The sequence below is a fragment of the Pristiophorus japonicus genome, chromosome 19, assembly GCF_044704955.1.
Source record: "Pristiophorus japonicus isolate sPriJap1 chromosome 19, sPriJap1.hap1, whole genome shotgun sequence".
Lineage (NCBI taxonomy): Eukaryota > Metazoa > Chordata > Chondrichthyes > Pristiophoridae > Pristiophorus > Pristiophorus japonicus.
The window spans coordinates 79,089,120-79,112,968 of NC_091995.1; the positions used below are offsets into that span (position 1 = coordinate 79,089,120).

The 23,849-nt window shown below is 47.8% G+C and overlaps 3 non-coding genes across 3 annotated transcripts; all 3 read left to right on the forward strand.

Moving 5' to 3' along the window:
- Positions 1–680: 680 nt before the first annotated feature.
- trnastop-uca (transfer RNA opal suppressor (anticodon UCA)) lies at positions 681–767 on the forward strand. Its single transcript has one exon. It is a non-coding gene; the product is annotated as a tRNA-Sec (tRNA).
- A 9,951-nt stretch (positions 768–10,718) lies between these two features.
- On the forward strand, positions 10,719–10,805 carry trnastop-uca (transfer RNA opal suppressor (anticodon UCA)). Its single transcript has one exon. It is a non-coding gene; the product is annotated as a tRNA-Sec (tRNA).
- An 8,143-nt stretch (positions 10,806–18,948) lies between these two features.
- On the forward strand, positions 18,949–19,035 carry trnastop-uca (transfer RNA opal suppressor (anticodon UCA)). Its single transcript has one exon. It is a non-coding gene; the product is annotated as a tRNA-Sec (tRNA).
- Positions 19,036–23,849: the final 4,814 nt, after the last annotated feature.

Genomic DNA, 23,849 nt, shown 5'->3' on the forward strand with positions numbered 1-23,849 from the left:
GCCGCCCATTTAAAACTGAGATGAGGAGAAATTTCTTCTCTTCGAGGATTGTAAATCTGTGGAATTCACTGCCTCAGAGAGCTGTGGAAACTGGGACATGAAATAAATTTAAGACAGAAATAGACAGTTTCTTAAACGATAAGGGACTTAAGAAGTTATGGGGAGCGGGCGGGGAAGTGGAGCTGAGTCCATGATCAGTTCAGCCATGATCTTAGTGAATGGCGGAGCAGAGTCGAGGGGCCTTATGGCCGACTCCTGCTTCTATTTCTTCTGTTCTTATGTTCTTATCGATCGTCGGCTTGGTGGCATGGGATCATGCGACAGTTTCGGTCCTAACCTCAGGGTCCAATTATCAGCAGATTGCAGGAAGCTCAGTCTGAGTGAGGATTTCTGTATCCCGGAGGATGCTGAGCTCTCCAAGGGCTGCGTCCTAAAACAATTAATGAAAGGCTGAAGAAGGTTAATAATATGCAAATAATCTGCATAGTCAATCTTGTCAGGCTTTGATGAAAAATAATGGTGTTATTTTTGCCATGTTGTGAATGTATGGATACGGTGTGATGTAAATCTGAATCTAAAACTGGGAAGTAGTTGAGCGACACTGATAATCTACTCACCCTGAATATAACGTGTTACATCTTTCTGTGTTTTATATAAGCCTGTTTCACTCTTAGTTTATTGTCTGGATCAGTCTCAGTGGTCTGGGATGCAGGCTTCAAACCTGTAGCTGTCTAGCGACAGAGTGGTTCAATTCCACCTTTCAGACGCAGTGTGAGTGATGATTAATGGATCTGTAGGTAGTTATTTTTAAATAGTTGGAGTATCCACTCGCCTCGATAAAGTGAAGTTATTTCTATTGGTGTAATAATCCATAACATGGGGGCATGATCTTAAAATTTCACGCAGGCTATATAGGAGTGACATCAGGAAGTGATTTATCAAATACAATGGTTTGTGGAAATCTGGATTTCACACCCCTCCACCTGCCAAATGGCTGTGAATGTTGGGCCAGTTGGAGCTTTGAAGACTGAGATCGATAGATTCAGGTAAAGCTACAAAGGAATATGGAATAAAGGTGGGTTAATGGAGTTGAGGTACAGATCAGCCATGATCGAATGGAATGGCGGTACAGACTCGAGGGGCTGAATGGCCCACTGCTGTTACTAATTGTGGCTGCAGAAATAAGTCACAACAGTTATAATATCTGTTTCCATCTCCTATTTCCACCTCCGTAACATTGCCAGCCTCCGTCTCTGCCTCAGCTCTTCTGCTGCTGAAACCCTCATCCATGCCTTTGTTACCTCTAGACTTACAACTCCTGGATGGCCTCCCACATTCTACAATTTGTCAACTTGAGGTCATCCAAAAATTGGCAGCCTGTGCCCTATTTCGCACCAAGTCCCACTCACCCATCAGCCCTGTGCTCGCTGACCTTCATTGACTCCTGGTTAAACAACACCTCGATTTCAAAATGTTCATCCTTGTTTATAAATCCCTCCATGCCCTCTCCTGTTGCTATCTCTGTCGTCTCTCTCAAGCTCACAACCCCATGCGCTCCTCAAATTCTTCCCTCGTGAGCATCCTTGATTACAATCGCTCAACCATTGGTGGCCGTGCCTTCTGTTGCCGAGGCCCAAAATTCTGTAATTGCCTCCCCAAAGCTCTACGCCTCTCTACCTCTCTTACCTTCTTCAAGACGCACTTTAAAATAAAAACTACCTCCTGAACCAAGCTTTTGGTCATCTGGCGTAATTTCTTCTTATTTGGCTTGGTATCAAATTCACCTGTTTTGTCTTCTAACCCTGCTGTGAAGTGACATGGGACGTTTTACTACGTTAACGGCGCCATTTAAATAAAAGATTTTTGGTTGCTTCACTTAAAGTGCGAACATCTACAGTTCAGTTACCAGTGTTCGCAGTGATCTGCAAGAGGTTTATGTGGGTAATGGGGGATGTGGGCAGTCTGCCTGTGGTGCAGTCAGATCTCCCTGGTATCCCTGTCTGGCCTGTTCTATCATTCTGAAAGAGTGAGGAGCACGGAATGTGACTGGCCTTTAAAGTATTATAAATTAACATCCTGCCCGCACTGTGTGCGACTGAGTCGGTCACGGATACAATCAATGAGGAGATGTTCAGCGTTCAGTTGAAGGCTCTGCACGTTCTGGGATGGAATATCGCGCACTGCTCTTGCCAAAGTTCTGAAACATGATTTGATGAAAGGCTCCCTCTCACTCTAAGCCGAAGGGACATAAGTTTTTTTGCAACAGAAGAATATGACATGGAAAGATACAACATCACTTCCAATAACAAGTCCGAGGGGCTCGTGGACTTCTTTGTCACTAAGATTGAGACCATCCGTTCAGCTGCCCCTGCTGTATCCCCCCTTCCCTTGCCCACCAAGCAGTCATTCCTCTCAGGCTCTGCGCTAACCCTGAACCTGCTTCATTCTCTAGCTTCCTGCGTATCTTCCCTCAGGCTCTCTCTGAGTTCATCTTCTCCATGCAGCCCACATTCTGCTCCCCGACCTCATTCCCGCTAAACTGCAGACCACCCAACTTCCCTTACTGGACACCATGCTAGCTGACATTGTACCCTCTCCTCAGGTACTGCCCCCCTCCCTTTCAAAACCAACACCGTCATCACCTCTTCAAATAACCAACCCTCGGCCCTTCTGTCCTTGCAAGCTACTGCCCCATCTCCCCCTTCCTCCAACATTCCTTTTGACGCACACCCAGTGGAATGTTTATCCAAGATTCATGTTTTAAGGACTGCATTCAATGACATTCACCCGTGAGCAGGAGGTGAGATTTCACAACTGCAACACAGTCAGTGTCTCACCCACACATCAGACAGAGGCGCAATAGTACGGAAGGACATTAGCTTGGATGATATGGAATCTGTATGGTTGGAGTTGCGGAATAACAAAGAATACCACAGGAGTTGTGTACAGCCCACCAAACAGTCGTGGTGAGGTTGCGGACAGCATCAAACAAGAAATTAGGGATGCGTGCAATAAAGGTACAGCAGTTATCATGGGTGACTTTAATGTACATATAGATTGGGCTAACCAAACGTGTAGTAATACGGTGGAGGAGGATTTCCTGGAGTGTATTAGGGATGGTTTTCTAGACCAAAATGTTGATGAACGAACTAGAGGGCTCGCCATCCTAGACTGGATGATGTGTAATGGGAAAGGACTAATCAGCAATCTTGTTGTGCGAGGCTGCTTGGGGAAGAGTGACCATAATATGGTAGAATTTGATGGTATGAGACGGGAATTGGCTAGAATAGACTGGCGAATAATACTTAAAGGGTTGACAGTGGATAGGCAATGGCAGACATTTAAAGATCACATGGATGAACTTCAACAATTGTACATCCTTGTCTGGAGTAAAAATAAAATGGTGAAGGTGGCCCAACCGTGGTTAACAAGGGAAATTAAGGACAGTGTTAAATCCAAGGAAGAGGCAGATAAATTGTCCAGAAAAAGCAGCAAACCTGAGGACTGGGAAAAATTTAGAATTCAGCAGAGGGGGACAAAGGGTTCAATTAGGAGGGGGAAAATAGAGTATGAGAGGAAGCTTGCTGGGAACATAAAAACTGACTGCAAAAGCTTCTATAGATATGTGAAGAGAAAAAGGTTAATGAAGGCAAATGTAGGTCCCTTGCAGTCAGATTCAGGTGAATTTATAATGGGGAACAAAGAAATGGCAGACCAGTTGAACAAATACTTTGGTTCTGTCTTCATGAAGGAAGGCACAAATAACCTTCGGGAAATATTAGGGGACCGAGGGTCTAGTAAGAAGGATGAACTGAAGGAAATCCTTATTGGGCGGGAAATTGTGTCAGGGAAATTGATGGGATTGAAGGTCGATAAATCCCCAGGGCCTGATAGTCTGCATCCCAGAGTACTTAAGGAAGTGGCCCTCGAAATATTGGATGCATTGGTGATCATTTTCTAACAGTCTATCGACTCTGGATCAGTTCCTATGGACTGAAGGGTAGCCAATGTAACACTACTTTTTAAAAAAGGAGGGAAAGAGAAAACGTGAAATTATAGACCGTTTAGCCTGACATGAGTCGTGGGGAAAATGTTGTAATCAATTATGAAAGATGAAATAACAGCGCATTTGTAAAGCAGTGACAGGATCGGTCCAAGTCAGCATGGATTTACGAAAGGGAAATTATGCTTGACAAATCTTCTGGAATTTTGTGGGGATGTAACTCGTAGAGTGGACAAGATAGAACCAATGGATGTGGTGTATTTGGACTTTCAAAAGGCTTTTGACAAGGTCCCACACAAGAGATTAGTGTGCAAAATTAAAGCACATAGTATTGGGGGTAATGTACTGACGTGGATAGAGAACTGGTTGGCAGACAGGAAGCAGAGAGTCAGGATAAACGGGTCCTTTTCAGAATGGCAGGCAGTGACTAGTGGGGTACCGCAGGGCTCAGTGCTGGACCCCAGCTATTTACAACATACATTAATGATTTAGATGAAGGAATTGAGTGTAATATCTCCAAGTTTGCAGATGACAATAAGCTGGGTGGCGGTTTGAGCTGTGAGGGGGACACTAAGCGGCTGCAGGCTCACTTGTAGAGGTTAGGTGAGTGGGCAAATGCATGGCAGATGCAGTATAATGTGGATAAATGTGAGGTCATCCACTTTGATGGTAAAAACAAGAAGGCAGAATATTATCTGAATGGCGGCAAATTCGGAAAAGGGGAGGTGCAGCGAGACCTGGGTGTCATGGTACATCAGTCATTGAAAGTTGGCATGCAGGTACAGCAGGTGTTGAAGAAGGCAAATGGAATGTTGGCCTTCATAGCTATGGGATTTGAGTGTAGGAGCAGGGAGGTCTTACTGCAGTTGTACAGGACCTTGGTGAGGCCACACCTGGAATATTGTGTTCAGGTTTGGTTACCTAATCTGAGGAAGGACGTTGTTGCTATTAAGCGAGTGCAGCGAAGGTTCTCCAGACTAATTCCCGGGATGTCAAGATTGACATATGAGGTGGTACTGGATCGACTGGGCCTGTATTCACTGGAGTTTAGAAGGATGAGAGGGGATCTCATAGAAACATATAACATCCTGACGGGACTGGACACGTCAGATACAGGAAGAATGTTACCGATGTTGGGAAGTCCAGAACCAGGGAACACAGTCTAAGGATAAGGGGTAAGCCATTTAGGACTGAGCTGAGGAGAAACTTCTTCACTCAGAGAGTTGTTAACCTGTGGAATTTTCTACCGCAGTGAGTTGTTGATGCCAGTTCATTGGATATATTCAAGAGGGAATTAGATATGACTCTTACGGCTAAAGGGATCAAGGGGTATGGAGAGAAAGCAGGAAAGTGGTACTGAGGTGAATGATCAGCCATGATCTTATTGAATGGTGGTGCAGGTTCGAAGGGCCGAATGGCCTAATCCTGCACCTATTTTCTATGTTTCTGTAGTGTCCTTACACCTTACTATAGAATCACATTTGGCATGTACTGCAGACAAGGTCACTACGTGGCCTGATCCTTTATTCCCAGAAGTACTGACCCTGCGTGGGACCTCCCTTTTATACCTGGATGACCAGGTGAGGAGTGCCTCCCACAAGTTCACCCCCTATGGTCAAGTGTGCATTTCTCAGGTGCATACAGTGTACAGTGTTGTTACATAAAGGTTACAGTTATGTGAAGGCTACAAACATGACATCACCTCTCCCCAACCTCTTTGGGTCAAAGATTGAGTCTTTCAGGCGGTCAACATTCTCTTGTAGAGCACCGCAGTTGGGGCTCTGGTGGTTAAGCCTTGGCATGTGTCTCTTTTTCCTGAGGTAATTCCGGCCTGTCCGGGCTGGCCGCAGGGACTGTGCATGCTGGTGAATGTCCTTGTTGCTTGTTCACTGGCAGTGGTGTGGGTAACACCTCATGATCTTCCTCAGGTTCCTCAGTGTCCATGCTGAACCTTTTCTTGACTTGGTCCAGATGTTTGCGGCATATCTGCCCATTGTTAAGTCCAACCACTATGACACTATTCCCCTCTTTGTCAATTACAGTACCCTCAAGCCACTTGGGTCCCAAAGCATGATTGAGAACGAATACAGGGTCATTGATTTCTATGTATCTCCCCACTGAGTTGCAATCATGGCACTCGATTTGTGACTGGCGCTTGCCCTCAACAATATCTGACAGGACAGGATGAATGAGGGATAGCCGGGTTTTAAGCGTGCATTTCATGAATAGTTCCGCGGGCGGGAATCCCGTGAGCGTATGCGGACGGGACCTATAGGCCAGCAGGAGGCGCGATAGGTGGTACTGAAGGGAGGGTCCTTGAATCCGGAGCATGCCCTGTTTTATGATTTGAACTGCATGTGCCGCCTGGCTATTGGAAGCCGGCTTGAACGGTGCTGTCCTGACGTGTTTGATACCATTACCCAACATAAACTCCTGGAATTCATAGCTTGTGAAACACGGGCCATTGTCGCTAACCAGGATGTCCGGCAATCCGTGGGTCGCAAAGACCGTATGCAGACTCTCCACAGTGGTGAATGTCGTGCACGAATTCAATATGATGCATTCGATCCATTTCGAGTATGCATCGACAACAATCAGGAACATTTTTCCCATGAACGGCCCACGTCGTCTACGTGAATACGTGACCATGGCCTGGTGGGCCAGGGCCACGGGCTGAGTGGGGCCTCCCTGGGGGCACTTCCCAGCTGAGCACACGTCGTGCCCCTGCGAACCCAGTGTTCCAGGTCTGAGTCAATTCCCGGCCACCATACATGTGACCGGGCAATGGCCTTCATTAGCACGATGCCTGGGTGCTCGCTGTGGAGTTCCCTGATGAATACTTCCCTTCCTTTCTGGGGCATAACTACCCGGCTGCCCAATAGCAGGCAGTCGGCTTGGATGGAGAGCTCGTCTATCCGTCTCTGAAACGGTCTGACCTCCTCGGGTCACGCTCCGTGTGCGGGCGCCCAATCCCCAGTCAGGACACATTTCTTTATCAGGGATAGGAGGGGATCTCTGTTGGTCCAGATTTTGATATGACGGGCTGTGATGGGGGAACCTGTGGTGTCGAAAGCCTCCACGGCCATGACCATCGGCGCGCTTTGCTCTGACTCCCCGTCAGTGGTCACCAGTGGGAGCCTGCTGAGCGCATCAGCGCAATTCTCGGTGCCTGGCCGGTGCCGTATGGTGTAGTCATACGCAGCCAGCGTGCGAGCCCACCGCTGTATGCGAGCTGACGCATTGGCATTGACAGCCTTGTTGTCGAAAACAGGGATGTTAACGGCTTGTGGTCCATTTCTAACTCGAACCTTCTGCCGAAAAGGTACTGGTGCATCTTTTTCACCCCATAGACACATGCAAGTGCTTCCTTTTCAACCATCCCGTATCCCCGTTCTGCCTGGGAGAGCGACCTGGAGGCATAAGCCACAGGTTGGAGTTGGCCCTCATCATTAATCTGCTGCAACACGCACCCAACCCCATAGGATGATGCATCACACGTAAAACCAGTTTCTTACAGGGGTTGTACAAGGTCAACAGCTTGTTAGAACAAAGCAGGTTCTGCGCCCGATTGAAAGCCTGTTCTTGACAATCCCCCCAAAACCATTCATAACCCTTACGCAGGAGCACGTGTAGCAGCTCCAACAATGTGCTTAAGTTCGACAGAAAGTTCCCGAAGTAGTTCAAGAGTCCCAGGAATGACCGCAACTCCGATGTGTTGCCAGGCCTGGGCGCACGACGGATCGCCTCCGTTTTGGATTCGGTCGGCCGGATCCCGTCTGCGGCAACCCTCCTGCCCAAAAACTAGACCGCTTGGGCCAAAAACACACACTTGGACTTCTTTAGTCGCAAGCCTACCCGGTCCAGTCGGCGAAGCACCTCCTCCAGGTTGTGGAGGTGTTCCTCGGTGTCTCGACCTGTGATTAGGGTGTCATCTTGGAGTACAATTGTTCCAGGAATGGATTTGAGCAAGCTTTCTATGTTCCTCTGGAAGATAGCGGCCGCTGAATGAATGCCAAATGGACACCTGTTGTAAACAAATAGCCCCTTGTGCGTAGTGATGGTGGTCAGAAGCTTGGATTCTTCAGCCAGTTCCTGAGTCATGTCGGCTGAAGTGAGGTCCAACTTAGTGAACAGCTTGCCACCTGCCAGCGTGACAAAAAGATCCTCCGCTCCTGGAAGCGGGTATTGGTGTTGTAGTGACACTCGGTTGATGGTGGCCTTGTAGTCACCACAATTCCTGACCGAGCCATCCGCTTTCAGGACAGGAACGATGGGGCTTGCCCAATCACTGAATTCAACAGGCGACATTATGCCCTCTCTTAGCAGCCTGTCCAATTCTCTCACGCATCACATACGGCACGTCTCTGGCTTTGTGGTGCACTGGTCTGGCGTTCGGGGTGATGCGTATCACTACTTTGGTGTCCTTAAAAGTCCCGACACCTGGTTGAAAAGTGACTTGAATTTCTGTAGGACCTGTGAGCATGAACTTCGCTCCACAGATGAAATGGCATGCACATCCCCCCATTTCCAGTTCATTTCGGGTAGCCAGCTCCTCCCCAAGAGCGCAGGACCATTCCCCGGGACAATCCAGAGTGGCAGCCAGTTCTCCGATCCATTGTGTGTGATCACCAAGTTTGCACTGCCTAGCACTGGGATGATCTCTCTGGTGTACGTCCGTAACTGCGTGTCAATGCGTTTCAGTTTGGGCCTGTTAGCTTTGAGTGGCCATAGATTTTCAAATTGTGTCCAGCTCCATGCATACCGGGATGTCATTTAATCGGATTTTCATTATCATAGGTGATGTTTTGGTTACGTGTTGTGGATGTCTACCACATGAACCCGCTGGACTTCAGCGTCCATAGCTTTGCCCCAAGCATCAACCTGCCTTGCAGATCCCTCGTCTTGTTCCTCTGCCTCATAAACTAGCCTTGCTACTGGCTTTCTGCACATTCTGGCCAAATGTCCACTGAAGTTACAGTTTCTACAGATAAATTGTTGAAACCTACAGGTTTTCGCAGCATGTCTGCCACCGCACCTGCAGCATGAGCTGAGATTGTTTTGAACAAAGGAACTGTTACCAGGTATTCCTCTCTGATTATTTCTTTGATTACTCCTGAGCACTCTGTTGGTGAGTGTCAATGGTCCCATCCCGGGACGCATTGTCCCTTGTGATGGCGTGAATTGCCGATCCCCCTGCCATTGTCTCTGTTGCTGGCCCACCCTAGAGTCTGCTGCTACCTGGGCGGTGTCGAATTGCCCTTGCCTGCCTGTGGGGTTCTGAGTCAGGTTTACAATGTTAACTCCCTTGTCCATCACCACGTTGGAACCAGGGCTGTGCATGTAAATTATCTTGGTCTCCTCTTCCCCTGCCATGAAGGTCTGAGCTATCAACGCTGCCCTATCCAAAGTCAAGTCCTTGGTCTCGATAAGCTTGCTATCCCGGCATAACCAATGACTTAAATGAAGAAATCCCTTAACATCCCCCCGCTGCAGGCTTCTGTGAACTTACAGAGTCTGGCCAAACGCCAAAGGTTCGCAATGAAGTCCGATATGCTTTGTCCATCCCGACGCCATTGCGTATAGAACCGGTGCCAGGCCATGTGTATACTGCTCGCTGGTTTGAAGTGCTCACCAATCAGTGTGCTGAGCTCTTCAAAGGACTTGCCCGCCGGCTTCTCGGGTGCGAGCAGGTCTTTCATTAGCGTATACGTCTTGGCTCCACAGCTGGCCAGTAGATGCGCCCTCCGCTTGTCAGTCGCTTCCTCTCCCAGCCAGTCCTTCGTGACAAAGCTCTGCTGGAGCCTCTCAACAAAATCGTCCCAGTCCTCACCAACACAGTACAGTTCCTCCGTGCTACCGGTGGCCATCTTCATGAGTCGTTGATTCCCGTTTCTCGTCGCGAAATGTAGTGTCCTCACACCTTACTATAGAATCACACGAGGCAAGTATTGCAGACAAGGTCACTACATGACCTGAACCTTTATTCGCAGGACCAAGAAGTGCTGACCCTGCGTGGGACCTCCCTTTATATACCTGGATGACCAGGTGAGGAGTGTCTCCTACAAGTTCACCCCCTGTGGTCAAGGTGTGCATTTCTCAGGTGTATACAGTGTACAGTGTTGTTACATAAAGGTTACAGTTATGTGAAGGTTACAAACATCATAGTTTCTATGAATGTTACAGGCATTTACACTTGGCACAGAACATGGCCTCATGGTCCAACCAAAGGTTCGGGGGAAACCTATGACCCAGCCGAGTAGACATAGAATGACACATCATTTTACAGCACAGAAACAGTCCATTCGGCCCAATCGGCCTGTAGAATCGTCGGCCTGGCGGTATGGGATCATGTGACAGTTTCGGTCCTAACCTCAGGGTGCAATTATCAGCAGATTGCAGGAAGCTCAGTCTGAGTGAGGATTTCTGTATCCCGGAGGATGCTGGGCTCTTCAAGGGCTGCGTCCTCAATCAATCAATGAAAGGCCGAAGAACGTTAATAATATGCAAACTAATCTGCATAGTCACTCCTGTCAGGCTTTGATAAAAAATAGATGGTTTTATTTTTGCTATGTTCTCCATGTATGGATACGGTGTGATGTAAATCTGAATCTAAAACTGGGAAGTAGTTGAGCGACACTGATAATCTACTCACCCTGAATCTAATGTGTTACATCTTTCTGTGTTTTATATAAGCCTGCCCCGGTGATAGTTTATTGTCTGGATGAGTCTCAGTGGTCTGGGATGCAGGCTTCAAACTTGGAGCTGTCTCGCGACAGAGTGGTTCAATTCCACCTTTCAGGCGGAGTGTGTGTGATGATTAATGGTTCTGCAGGTAGTTATTTTAAAATAGTTTGAGTATCCACTCACCTCGATAAAGTGAAGTAAAGTTGGGGCACAATCTTAAAATTTGTCCCACGCTATTTAGGAATGACATCAGGAAGTGATTTATCAAACGCAAGTGTTTGTGGAAATCTGGAATTCACACCCTTCCACCTGCCAAAGGCTGTGAATGTTGGGCCAATTGGAGCTTTAAAGACTGAGATCGATAGATTTTGGTAAAGTTACAAAGGCACATGGACCAAAGGTGGGTTAATGGAATTGAGGTACAGATCAGCCATGATCGAACGGAATCGCGGTACAGGCTCGAGGGGCTGAATGGCCCACTGCTGTTACTAATTGTGGCTGCAGAAATAAGTCACAAAGGTTATAATATCTGTTTCACTGACAGTGCGAACATCTGCAGTTCAGTTACCAGTGTTCGCAATGATCTGCAAGAGGTTTATGTGGGTAATGGGGGATGTGGGCAATCTGCCTGTGGTACAGTCGGATCCCCCTGGTATCCCTGTCTGGCCTGTTCTATCATTCTGAAAGAGTGAGGACCATGGAATGTGACTGGCCTTTAAAGCCCATTATAAATTAACATCCTGCCCACACTGTGTGCGACTGAGTCTGTCACCGATACAATCACTGAGGAGACGTTCAGCGTTCAGTTGAAGGCTCTGCACGTTCTGGGATGGAATATCGCGCACTGCTCTGGCCAAAGTTCTGAAACATGATTTGATGAAAGGCTCCCTCTCACTCTAAGCTTCAGGGACTTCATTTTTTCTGCAATGGCAGAATATGACATGGATAGAAACAACATCACCTCCAATAACAAGTACGAGGGGCTCGTGGATTTCTTTGTCACTAAGATGGAGACTGTAATGTATGAATAAATAGTCTGACCAGATACTGAGATGTCCACGCCTGCGTGTTGCAGACTGGCGCAATCCAAGATCAAGGATTACGTGCTGAGGGACGAACTTAAAATTGGTGCAGTCACTGCAAAGGCACGGTGGGGAAGGGCCACAGTTTAAAGCCCTTCTGCCATGGTAAACCCGGGGGCAGGAATCAGTACAAAACTCCCCTCGGGCCGTACTTGTAACTTCTTTTTTGTGTACATGGAGCACCATGATCTGTAAATACCTATGTAGTGCCATGTACAATGCAAGGTCTGTTTCGTAATGCACATTGAAAAGAAAAATGTAAATGTACCGTCATCCATTCCGTGTACTGTATAGTGACACATGTAATGTCATTTGTAGAATGTACTACAATGTATCCCGTATTGTACCGAATTGTACTTGAACTGAAAAGCAAGGCAATGTATCGAACGGAACTGCTGTCAGCACCCAAATGTGATGTATGGGATTGCTGACCGCAGCTAAATGTACTGAACTGCTTTTGAATGTACTGTGCAAATTTTTACATGAATAAAGTATATTTTGAAATTAAAAAAAACCTGTAGCTGTCTTAGCGACAGAGTGGTTCAATTCCACCTTTCAGGCGCAGTGTGAGTGCTGATTAATGGATCTGCAGGCAGTTATTTTTAAATAGTTGGTGTATCCACTCGCCGAGAAGTGAAGTCATTTCTATTGGTGTAATAATTCATAACATGGGGGCATAATCTTAAAATTTCACACAGGCTATTTAGGAGTGACATCAGGAAGTGATTTATCAAACACAATGTTTGTGAAAATCTGGAATTCACACCCCTTCACCTGACAAACATCTGAATGTTGGGCCAGTTGGAGCTTTGAAGACTGAAATCGATAGATTTAGGCAAAGTGACAAAGGGATACGGAATAAAGGTAGATTAATGGAGTTGAGATACAGATCAGCCATGATCGAATGGAATGGTGGTACAGTCTCGAGGGGCTGAATGGCCCACTGCTGTTACTAATTGTGGCTGCAGAAATTAGTCACAAAGGTTATAATATCTGTTTCACTGACAGTGCGAACATCTGCAGTTCAGTTACCAGTGTTTGCAATGATCTGCAAGAGGTTTATGTGGGTAATGGGGGATGTGGGCAATCTGCCTGTGATACAGTCGGATCCCACTGGTATCCCTGTCTGGCCTGTTCTATCATTCTGAAAGAATGAGGACCACGGAATGTGACTGGCCTTTAAAGCCCATTATAAATTAACATCCTGCCCGTACTGTGTGCGACTGAGTCTGTCACCGATACAATCACTGAGGAGACGTTCATCGTTCAGTTGAAGGCTCTGCACGTTCTGGGATGGAATATCGCGCACTGCTCTGGCCAAAGTTCTGAAACATGATTTGATGAAAGGCTCCCTCTCACTCTAAGCCGAAGGGACATAATTTTTTTTGCAACAGAAGAATATGACATGGAAAGATACAACATCAGCTCCAATAACAAGTACGAGGGGCTCGTGGACTTCTTTGTCTGGGCCTGTATTCACTGGAGTTTAGAAGGATGAGAGGGGATCTCATAGAAACATATAACATCCTGACGGGACTGGACACGTCAGATACAGGAAGAATGTTACCGATGTTGGGAAGTCCAGAACCAGGGAACACAGTCTAAGGATAAGGGGTAAGCCATTTAGGACTGAGCTGAGGAGAAACTTCTTCACTCAGAGAGTTGTTAACCTGTGGAATTTTCTACCGCAGTGAGTTGTTGATGCCAGTTCATTGGATATATTCAAGAGGGAATTAGATATGACTCTTACGGCTAAAGGGATCAAGGGGTATGGAGAGAAAGCAGGAAAGTGGTACTGAGGTGAATGATCAGCCATGATCTTATTGAATGGTGGTGCAGGTTCGAAGGGCCGAATGGCCTAATCCTGCACCTATTTTCTATGTTTCTGTAGTGTCCTTACACCTTACTATAGAATCACATTTGGCATGTACTGCAGACAAGGTCACTACGTGGCCTGATCCTTTATTCCCAGAAGTACTGACCCTGCGTGGGACCTCCCTTTTATACCTGGATGACCAGGTGAGGAGTGCCTCCCACAAGTTCACCCCCTATGGTCAAGTGTGCATTTCTCAGGTGCATACAGTGTACAGTGTTGTTACATAAAGGTTACAGTTATGTGAAGGCTACAAACATGACATCACCTCTCCCCAACGTCTTTGGGTCAAAGATTGAGTCTTTCAGGCGGTCAACATTCTCTTGTAGAGCGCCGCAGTTGGGGCTCTGGTGGTTAAGCCTTGGCATGTGTCTCTTTTTCCTGAGGTAATTCCGGCCTGTCCGGGCTGGCCGCAGGGACTGTGCATGCTGGTGAATGTCCTTGTTGCTTGTTCACTGGCAGTGGTGTGGGTAACACCTCATGATCTTCCTCAGGTTCCTCAGTGTCCATGCTGAACCTTTTCTTTACTTGGTCCAGATGTTTGCGGCATATCTGCCCATTGTTAAGTCTAACCACTATGACTCTATTCCCCTCTTTGTCAATTACAGTACCCTCAAGCCACTTGGGTCCCAAAGCATGATTGAGAACGAATACAGCATGATTTCTATGTATCTCCCCACTGAGTTGCAATCATGGCACTCGATTTGGGACTGGCGCTTGCCCTCAACAATATCTGACAGGACAGGATGAATGAGGGACAGCCGGGTTTTAAGTGTGCATTTCATGAATAGTTCCGCGGGCGGCAATCCCGTGAGCGAATGCGGACGGGACCTATAGGCCAGCAGGAGGCGCGATAGGTGGTACTGAAGGGAGGGTCCTTGAATCCGGAGCATGCCCTGTTTTATGATTTGAACCGCATGTTCCGCCTGGCTATTGGAAGCCGGCTTGAACGGTGCTGTCCTGACGTGTTTGATACCATTACCCAACATAAACTCCTGGAATTCATAGCTTGTGAAACACGGGCCATTGTCGCTAACCAGGATGTTCGGCAATCCGTGAGTTGCAAAGACCGTATGCAGACTCTCCACAGTGGTGGATGTCGTGCACGAATTCAATATGATGCACTCGATCCATTTCGAGCATGCATCGACAACAATCAGGAACATTTTTCCCATGAACGGCCCGCGTCGTCTACGTGAATACGTGACCATGGCCTGGTGGGCCAGGGCCACGGGCTGAGTGGGGCCTCCCTGGGGGCATTTCCCAGCTGAGCACACGTCGTGCCCCTGCAAACCCAGTGTTCCAGGTCTGAGTCAATTCCCGGCCACCATACATGTGACCGGGCAATGGCCTTCATTAGCACGATGCCTGGGTGCTCGCTGTGGAGTTCCCTGATGAATACTTCCCTTCCTTTCTGGGGCATAACTACCCGGCTGCCCCATAGCAGGCAGTCGGCTTGGATGGAGAGCTCGTCTATCCGTCTCTGAAACGGTCTGACCTCATCGGGGCACGCTCCGTGTGCGGGCGCCCAATCCCCAGTCAGGACACATTTCTTTATCAGGGATAGGAGGGGATCTCTGTTGGTCCAGATTTTGATCTGACGGGCTGTGATGGGGGAACCTGTGGTGTCGAAAGCATCAACAGCCATGACCATCGGCGCGCTTTGCTCTGACTCCCCCTCAGTGGTCACCAGTGGGAGCCTGCTGAGCGCGTCAGCGCAATTTTCGGTGCCTGGCCGGTGCCGTATGGTGTAGTCATACGCAGCCAGCGTGAGAGCCCACCGCTGTATGCGAGCTGACGCATTGGCATTGACAGCCTTGTTGTCGAAAACAGGGATGTTAACGGCTTGTGGTCCGTTTCTAACTCGAACCTTCTGCCGAAAAGGTACTGGTGCATCTTTTTCACCCCATAGACACATGTGAGTGCTTCCTTTTCAACCATCCCGTATCCCCGTTCTGCCTGGGAGAGCAACAGGTTGGAGTTGGCCCTCATCATTACTCTGCTGCAACACGCACCCAACCCCATAGGATGATGCATCACACATAAAACCAGTTTCTTACAGGGGTTGTACAAGGTCAACAGCTTGTTAGAACAAAGCAGGTTCCGCGCCCGATTGAAAGCCCGTTCTTGACCGTCCCCCCAAAACCATTCATAACCCTTACGCAGGAGCACGTGTAGCAGCTCCAACAATGTGCTTAAGTTCGGCAGAAAGTTCCCGAAGTAGTTCAAGAGTCCCAGGAATGACCGCAACTCCGATGTGTTGCCAGGCCTGGGCGCACGACGGATCGCCTCCGTTTTGGATTCGGTCGGCCGGATCCCGTCTGCGGCAACGCTCCTGCCCAAAAACTAGACCGCTTGGGCCAAAAACACACACTTGGACTTCTTTAGTCGCAAGCCTACCCGGTCCAGTTGGCGAAGCACCTCCTCCAGGTTGTGGAGGTGTTCCTCGATGTCTCGACCTGTGATTAGGGTGTCATCTTGGAGTACAATTGTTCCAGGAATGGATTTGAGCAAGCTTTCTATGTTCCTCTGGAAGATAGCGGCCGCTGAATGAATGCCAAATGGACACCTGTTGTAACAAATAGCCCCTTGTGCATAGTGATGGTGGTCAGAAGCTTGGATTCTTCAGCCAGTTCCTGAGTCATGTCGGCTGAAGTGAGATCCAACTTAGTGAACAGCTTGCCACCTGCCAGTGTGACAAAAAGATCGTCCGCTCCTGGAAGCGGGTATTGGTCCTGTAGTGACACTCGGTTGATGGTGGCCTTGTCGTCACCACAAATCCTGACCGAGCCATCCGCTTTAAGGACAGGAACGATGGGGCTTGCCCAATCACTGAATTCAACAGGCGACATTATGCCCTCTCTTAGCAGCCTGTCCAATTCTCTCACGCATCACATACGGCATGTCTCTGGCTTTGTGGTGCACTGGTCTGGCGTTCGGGATGATGCGTATCACTACTTTGGTGTCCTTAAAAGTCCCGACACCTGGTTGAAAAAGTGACTCGAATTTCTGTAGGACCTGTGAGCATGAACTTCGCTCCACAGATGAAATGGCATGCACATCCCCCCATTTCCAGTTCATATCGGGCAACCAGCTCCTCCCCAAGAGCGCAGGACCATTCCCCGGGACAATCCAGAGTGGCAGCCGGTTCTCCGATCCATTGTGTGTGATCACCAAGTTTGTACTGCCTCGCACTTGGATGATCTCTCTGGTGTACGTCCGTAACTGCGTGTCAATGCGTTTCAGTTTGGGCCTGTTAGCTTTGAGTGGCCATAGTTTTTCAAATTGTTGGGCACTCATAAGTGACTGGCTGGCTCCTGTGTCCAGCTCCATGCATACCGGGATGTCATTTAATCGGATTTTCATTATCATAGGTGATGTTTTGGTTACGTGTTGTGGATGTCTACCACATGAACCCGCTGGACTTCAGCGTCCATAGCTTTGCCCCAAGCATCAACCTGCCTTGCAGATCCCTCGTCTGGTTCCTCTGCCTCATAAACTAGCCTTGCTACTGGCTTTCTGCACATTCTGGCCAAATGTCCACTGAAGTTACAGTTTCTACAGATAAATTGTTGAAACCTACAAGTTTTCGCAGCATGTCTGCCACCGCACCTGCAGCATGAGCTGAGATTGTTTTGAACAAAGGAACTGTTACCAGGTATTCCTCTCTGATCGTTTCTTTGATTACTCCTGAGCACTCTGTTGGGGAGTATCAATGGTCCCATCCTGGGAGACATTGTCCCTTTTGATGGCGTGAATTGCCGATCCCCCTGCCATTATCTCTGTTGCTGGCCCACCCTAGAGTCTGTTCCTACCTGGGCGGTGTCGAATTGCCCTTGCCTGCCTGTGGGGTTCTGAGTCAGGTTTACAATGTTAACTCCCTGTTCCATCGCCACGTTGGAACCAGGGCTGTGCATGTAAATTATCTTGGTCTCCTCTTCCCCTGCCATGAAGGTCTGAGTTATCAACGCTGTCCTATCCAAAGTCAAGTCCTTGGTCTCGATAAGCTTGCTATCCCGGCATAACCAATGACTTAAATGAAGAAATCCCTTAACATTCCCCCGCTGCAGGCTTCTGTGAACTTACAGAGTCTGGCCAAACGCCAAAGGTCTGCAACGAAGTCCGATATGCTTTGTCCATCCCGACGCCATTGTGTATAGAACCGGTGCCGGGCCATGTGTATACTGCTCGCTGGTTTGAGGTGCTCACCGATCAGTGTGCTGAGCTCTTCAAAGGACTTGCCCGGCGGCTTCTCGGGTGCGAGCAGGTCTTTCATCAGCGCATACATCTTGGATCCACAGCTGGCCAGTAGATGCGCCCTCCGCTTGTCAGTCGCTTCCTCTCCCAGCCAGTCCTTCGTGACAAAGCTCTGCTGGAGCCTCTCAACAAAATCGTCCCAGTCCTCACCAACACAGTACAGTTCCTCTGTGCTACCGGTGGCCATCTTCATGAGTCGTTGATTCCCGTTTCTCGTCGCGAAATATAGTGTCCTCACACCTTACTATAGAATCACACGAGGCAAGTATTGCAGAAAAGGTCACTACATGACCTGAACCTTTATTCCCAGGACCAAGAAGTGCTGACCCTGCGTGGGACCTCCCTTTATATACCTGGATGACCAGGTGAGGAGTGTCTCCTACAAGTTCACCCCCTGTGGTCAAGGTGTGTATTTCTCAGGTGTATACAGTGTACAGTGTTGTTACATAAAGGTTACAGTTATGTGAAGGTTACAAACATGACAGTTTCTATGAATGTCGCCATCGCAATCTGTTACAGGCATTTACACTTGGCACAGAACATGGCCTCATGGTCCAACCAAAGGTTCGGGGGAAACCTATGACCCAACCGAGTAGACATAGAATGACACATCATTTTAAGCACAGAAACAGTCCATTCGGCCCAATCGGCCTGTAGAATCGTCGGCCTGGCGGTATGGGATCATGCGACAGTTTCGGTCCTAACCTCAGGGTGCAATTATCAGCAGATTGCAGGAAGTTCAGTCTGATGAGGATTTCTGTATCCCGGAGGATGCTGGGCTCTCCAAGGGCTGCGTCCTCAATCAATCAATGAAAGGCCGACGAACGTTAATAATATGCAAACTAATCTGCATAGTCACTCCTGTCAGGCTTTGATAAAAAATAGATGGTTTTATTTTTGCTATGTTCTCAATGTCTGGATACGGTGTGATGTAAATCTGAATCTAAAACTGGGAAGTAGTTGAGCGACACTGATAATCTACTCACCCTGAATCTAATGTGTTACATCTTGCTGTGTTTTATATAAGCCTGTCCCGGTGATAGTTTATTGTCTGGATGAGTCTCAGTGGTCTGGGATGCAGGCTTCAAACTTGGAGTTGTCTAGCGACAGAGTGATTCAATTCCACCTTTCAGGCGGAGTGTGTGTGATGATTAATGGTTCTGCAGGTAGTTATTTTAAAATAGTTCGAGTATCCACTCACCTCGATAAAGTGAAGTAAAGTTGGGGCACAAGCTTAAAATTTGTCCCACGCTATTTAGGAATGACATCAGGAAGTGATTTATCAAACGCAAGGGATTGTGGAAATCTGGAATTCACACCCTTCCACCTGCCAAAGGCTGTGAATGTTGGCCCAATTGGAGCTTTAAAGACTGAGATCGATAGATTTTGGTAAAGTTACAAAGGCACATGGACCAAAGGTGGGTTAATGGAATTGAGGTACAGATCAGCCATGATCGAATGGAATCGCGGTACAGACTCGAGGGGCTGAATGGCCCACTGCTGTTACTAATTGTGGCTGCAGAAATAAGTCACAAAGGTTATAATATCTGTTTCACTGACAGTGCGAACATCTGCAGTTCAGTTACCAGTGTTCGCAATGATCTGCAAGAGGTTCATGTGGGTAATGGGGGATGTGGGCAATCGGCCTGTGGTGTTGTCGGATCCCCCTGGTATCCCTGTCTGGCCTGTTCTATCATTCTGAAAGAGTGAGGACCACGGAATGTGACTGGCCTTTAAAGCCCATTATAAATTAACATCCTGCCCACACTGTGTGCGACTGAGTCTGTCACCGATACAATCACTAAGGAGACGTTCAGCGTTCAGTTGAAGGCTCTGCACGTTCTGGGATGGAATATCGCGCACTGCTCTGGCCAAAGTTCTGAAACATGATTTGATGAAAGGCTCCCTCTCACTCTAAGCTTCAGTGACTTCATTTTTTCTGCAATGGCAGAATATGACATGGAAAGAAACAACAGCACGTCCAATAACAAGTACGAGGGGCTCGTGGATTTCTTTGTCACTAAGATTGAGACCACCCGTTCAGCTGCCCCTGCTGTATCCCCCCTTCCCTTGCCCACCAAGCAGTAATTCCTCTCAGGCTCTACGCTAACCCTGAACCTGCTTCATTCTCTGGCTTCCCGTGTATCTCCCCTCAGGCTCTGTCTGAGTTCATCTTCTTCATGGAACCCACCCCCTGCTCCCCTGACCTCATTTTGTCTGAACTGTGGACCACCCAACTTCCCTTCCTGGACACCATGCTAGCTGACATTGTACCCTCTCCTCAGGTACTGTCCCCCTCCCTTTCAAAACCACCACCATCATCACCTCCTCAAATAACCAACCCTCGGCCCTTCTGTCCTTGCAAGCTACTGCCCCATCTCCACCCTTCCTCCAACATTCCTCTTGATGCACTCCCAATGGAAAGTTTATCGAAGTTTCATGTTTCAAGGACTGCATTCAATGACTTTCACCCGTGAGCAGCAGGTGAGTTATCACAACTACCACACAGTCAGTGTCTCACCCACACATCAGACAGAGGCGAGATGTTAAGATCTCCCTCGCAACCTGTTACACTTGATACACAATATGGCCTCATAGTCCAACGAAAGGTTCAGGGATAACCTATGACCGAACCTAGTAGACGTAGAATGACACATCATTTTACAGCACAGAAAGAGGCCTTTCGGCCCAATCAGCCTGAGTTTGCTGATGATACAATGATGGGATGAATGGTAATGTGTGAGGAGGACATAAAGGGGCTGAGTTCAGTTACCAGTGTTCGCAGTGATCTGCAAGAGGTTTATGTGGGTAATGGGGGATGTGGGCAATCTGCCTGTGGTACAGTCGGATCTCCCTGGTATCCCTGTCTGGCCTATTCTAAAATTCTGAAAGAGTGAGGATCACGGAATGTGACTGGCCTTTAAAGCCCATTATAAATTAACATCCTGCCCGCACTGTGTGCGACTGAGTCGGTCACGGATACAATCACTGAGGAGACGTTCAGCGCTCAGTTGAAGGCTCTGCACGTTCTGGGATGGAATATCGCGCACTGCTTTGGCCAAAGTTCTGAAACATGATTGATGAAAGGCTCCCTCTCACTCTAAGCCTGAGGGACAGATATTTTCTGCAAAGGCAGAATATGACCTGGAAAGACACAACAGCACCTCCAATAACAAGTACGAGGGTCTCGTGGACTTCTTTGTCACTAAGATGGAGACTGTAGTGTATGAATAAATAGTCTGACCAGATACTGAGATGTCCACGCCTGCGTGTTGCAGACTGGCGCAATCCAAGATCAAGGATTACGTGTTGAGGGACGAACTTAAAATTGGTGCAGTCGCTGCAAAGGCACGGTGGGGAAGGGCCACAGTTTAAAGCCCTTCTGCCATGGTAAACCCGGGGGCAGGAATCAGTACAAAACTCCCCTCGGGCCGTACTTGTAACTTCTTTTTTGTGTACATGGAGCACCATGATCTGTAAATACCTATGCAGTGCCATGTACAATGCAAGGTCTGTTTCGTAATGCACATTGAAAAGAAAAATGTAAATGTACCGTCATCCATTCCATGTACTGTATAGTGACACATGTAATGTCATTTGTTGAATGTACTACAATGTATCCCGTATTGTACCGAATTGTACTTGAACTGAAAAGCAAGGCAATGTATCGAACGGAACTGCTGTCAGCACCCAAATGTGATGTATGGGATTGCTGACTGCAACTAAATGTACTGAACTGCTTTTGAATGTACTGTGCAAATTTTTACATGAATAAAGTATATTTTGAAATTAAAAAAAACCTGTAGCTGTCTTAGCGACAGAGTAGTTCAATTCCACCTTTCAGGCGCAGTGTGAGTGCTGATTAATGGATCTGCAGGCAGTTATTTTTAAATAGTTGGTGTATCCACTCGCCGAGAAGTGAAGTAATTTCTATTGGTGTAATAATTCATAACATGGGGGCATAATCTTAAAATTTCACACAGGCTATTTAGGAGTGACATCAGGAAGTGATTTATCAAACACAATGTTTGTGAAAATCTGGAATTCACACCCCTTCACCTGACAAACATCTGAATGTTGGGCCAGTTGGAGCTTTGAAGACTGAAATCGATAGATTTAGGCAAAGTGACAAAGGGATACGGAGTAAAGGTAGGTTAATGGAGTTGAGATACAGATCAGCCATGATCGAATGGAATGGTGGTACAGTCTCGAGGGGCTGAATGGCCCACTGCTGTTACTAATTTTGGCTGCAGAAATTAGTCACAAAGGTTATAATATCTGTTTCACTTACAGTGCGAACATCTGCAGTTCAGTTACCAGTGTTTGCAATGATCTGCAAGAGGTTTATGTGGGTAATGGGGGATGTGGGCAATCTGCCTGTGGTACAGTCGGATCCCCCTGGTATCCCTGTCTGGCCTGTTCTATCATTCTGAAAGAATGAGGACCACGGAATGTGACTGGCCTTTAAAGCCCATTATAAATTAACATCCTGCCCGTACTGTGTGCGACTGAGTCTGTCACCGATACAATCACTGAGGAGACGTTCAGCGTTCAGTTGAAGGCTCTGCACGTTCTGGGATGGAATATCGCGCACTGCTCTGGCCAAAGTTCTGAAACATGATTTAATGAAAGGCTCCCTCTCACTCTAAGCCGGAGGGACTTAATTTTTTCTGCAACGGCAGAATATGACCTGGAAAGATACAACAGCACCTCCAATAACAAGTACGAGAGACTCGTGAACTTCTTTGTCACTGAGATTGAGACCACCCGTTCAGCTGCCCCTGCTGTATCCCCCCTTCCCTTGCCCACCAAGCAGTAATTCCTCTCAGGCTCTGCGCTAACCCTGAACCTGCTTCATTCTCTAGCTTCCCGCGTATCTCCCCTCAGGCTCTCTCTGAGTTCATCTTCTCCATGGAACCCACCCCCTGCTCCCCTGACCTCATTCCCGCTAAACTGCGGACCACCCAACTTCCCTTCCTGGACACCATGCTAGCTGACATTGTACCCTCTCCTCAGGTACTGTCACTCTCCCTTTCAAAACCACCACCATCATCACCTCCTCAACTAACCAACTCTTGGCCCTTCTGTCCTTGCAAGCTACTGCCCCATCTCCACCCTTCCTCCAACATTCCTCTTGATGCACTCCCAATGGAAAGTTTATCGAAGTTTCATGTTTCAAGGACTGCATTCAATGACTTTCACCCGTGAGCAGCAGGGGAGTTATCACAACTACCACACAGTCAGTGTCTCACCCAAACATCAGACAGAGGCGAGATGTTAAGATCTCCATCGCAACCTGTTACAGGCATTTACACTTGATACACATTATGGCCTCATAGTCCAACGAAAGGTTCAGGGATAACCTATGACCGAACCTAGTAGACGTAGAATGACACATCATTTTACAGCACAGAAACAGGCCATTCGGCCTAATCAGCCTGAGTTTGCTGATGATACAATGATGGGAGGAATGGTAATGTGTGAGGAGGACATAAAGGGGCTGAGTTCAGTTACCAGTGTTCGCAGTGATCTGCAAGAAGTTTATGTGGGTAATGGGGGATGTGGGCAATCTGCCTGTGGTATAGTCGGATCTCCCTGGTATCCCTGTCTGGCCTATTCTAAAATTCTGAAAGAGTGAGGATCACGGAATGTGACTGGCCTTTAAAGCCCATTATAAATTAACATCCTGCCCGCACTGTGTGCGACTGAGTCGGTCACCGATACAATCACTGAGGAGACGTTCAGCGCTCAGTTGAAGGCTCTGCACGTTCTGGGATGGAATATCGCGCACTGCTTTGGCCAAAGTTCTGAAACATGATTGATGAAAGGCTCCCTCTCACTCTAAGCCTGAGGGACAGATATTTTCTGCAAAGGCAGAATATGACCTGGAAAGACACAACAGCACCTCCAATAACAAGTACGAGGGTCTCGTGGCATTCTTTGTCACTAA